Genomic DNA, 2,219 nt, shown 5'->3' on the forward strand with positions numbered 1-2,219 from the left:
TGGAATGGAGGTACCGAAAAACATTCATCGTACATGGACCATGTTTCACCATCACCAGCACACCCTGCATCGAAAGCATTCATCGGACGTGAATGAACTTACCTTTAGGGCTGCAAACGAGTCGAGCTCGAGCGAGTTGGAGTTGGCTCAGCTTAATTTTTACGAAAATTCGAGCGAGCTCAAACTAAGTGAAGCTCATGATCGAGCTGTAGAACATGACTCGTGCTCAGCTTGTAACGATCTCGAGTCGATCTTGAGTTAGTTTCGAGCTAAATGAGATGGTAAAAATTATAAATCTATGGATGAAAAACAAAAAAATAAGGCAAATATGCTGGGAATCTTTGCCAAAAAGATAGGATATTTAACACATAGTCGACCACGTGCCATAACTGGGCCTAAATCTTCTCTACACTTAATTAAGTTTTCATATTCGTTGGTAAATAAAATGGAGAAAAATTGTGGATAGCATATATGGTAATAAATTAGCTTATTTTCCTTTAATATATAGCATGATCATTTAACATAATGATATTATGTCGAGCTATCGAGCTCAAATTGAGCGAGCCAACATTGGCTCAAGATCGACTTGTTTCTCGGTCGATCTACATAAAGTGTTCAAACTCAGCTCGTTTCTTTTCGAGTCGATCTCGAGTCGAGTCAAAAAACGAGTCGATCTCGAGCGGCTCATGAGCCTCGAGCTTTTCTTGCAGCCCTACTTACCTTCCCCTCGAGGATGGCTTCACTACAGTGAATTGTTTTTTGTTTTTCTTTCTAAAGGCGCTACAGGAAATTGTATGCCCTGGAGAAGAGGAAAAGGAGAGGAAATTGTGTCTACCAATTAGCCACAAGTCCATCCATGAGACCCGTCCGGGGTACCTTGCACAGGTACCGGTCCAGGTACAAGAAACCAAATAGTAGGTAGAGCACTTTTGCTTTGCCCGTAATATAATCACGGGCTGGGCGTAACTCTCGTGTTGGTGGTACGAATTGAATTGGTGAACCCGCACGTGAAAGGAGAACGGACGCCGCCTGCCTGCCTGTAAATCTGTTGGAAGGAGGCCAAAGAAAGGGTGACGTGAGCACCTACGCTACGCCGCCAGTCTGCGGCCGTCCAGCGCGGCACACAAGCTGCCGGTGGGCCCACCGTCTCAGCCAGTGGCGCAGGCTTTCGTGTCGACCACTGGAGCTCACACCACGTGGGGGACGGCTGCCCCACCTGCATCTGCATCGTCTCGGCGCGTGCCGTGCCGTGCAGCAGTCGCCTAGATAATCCCTATCTATCCCTGCGCCGTGGACCCGGCCCTCCTGCCCTGGGTCGTCTTAGGGCATGTACAATGGTGCTATCTTAGTAGTGCCACGTAGGATCAATGATGAGGTGGAGGAGAGAGAACTCATAAGAAAAGGCTTGTCTTCTCTTATTTAAGAGAAGACAAGAGATGATCTCTTAGCACAATATGTCTCACCACGTTTTTAGAAATTGCTAGTTATTGAAGATAAGACTAAGAGATGACCCATTGTGGACTCTCTTTTTTGTTATCTCTAATAAATTACATGCAAAACTTAAAATAAGACTATCTTATCAAGCATTGTACATGCCCTTAATCCCCCGCATCCTATCCTATCCGAATATGCTAATGGAGGCCATCGTCATGTGTGACACGAGGTGTCCATGCATGGATAATTGGTGGGAGCATATGCTTCCATGCAACACCAAGACGAAGAAGCAACAGCAGCACGAAGCTTCCGCTCTCGGCCCTCGACCAAGATGGGCTTTAACACAGGCGAGAAACCAACGCGTGTTTTTTTTTCATTATTTATTTATATGAAAGAAAAGGAAATCCACCTTCACCCAAGCGAAGCTCTCGCTAATCCATACATACAGGCATACAGTACATGAGATACCTCCACCGGATATAGCCTAGGCGTACCAAGTTGTAGTAGTAGTACTTCAGTGGCATTGACGCAACACAGGCAAAGGTTATCCACTCGTCTCCATACGTACGTTACGTATGGCTAAGTTTGTAAACCGTGTCTAATAAGTACTCGTACTCGGAGGAGTAGTACAAAGTGCGCCACACGCGTAGGTTTCGTAACGCAGGTGTTGAGGTGTGCAGACAGCGAAAGAAACAACTACGAATTGACCGTATACGGAGGAGAGAAACTACAAAAAGAAAAGCGGAGCCAAAAGGAGCCGGGAATACTGCGTGGACACGTTAACC

The sequence above is a fragment of the Triticum aestivum genome, chromosome 2B (assembly GCF_018294505.1).
Source record: "Triticum aestivum cultivar Chinese Spring chromosome 2B, IWGSC CS RefSeq v2.1, whole genome shotgun sequence".
In the NCBI taxonomy this organism is placed as follows: Eukaryota; Viridiplantae; Streptophyta; class Magnoliopsida; order Poales; family Poaceae; genus Triticum; species Triticum aestivum.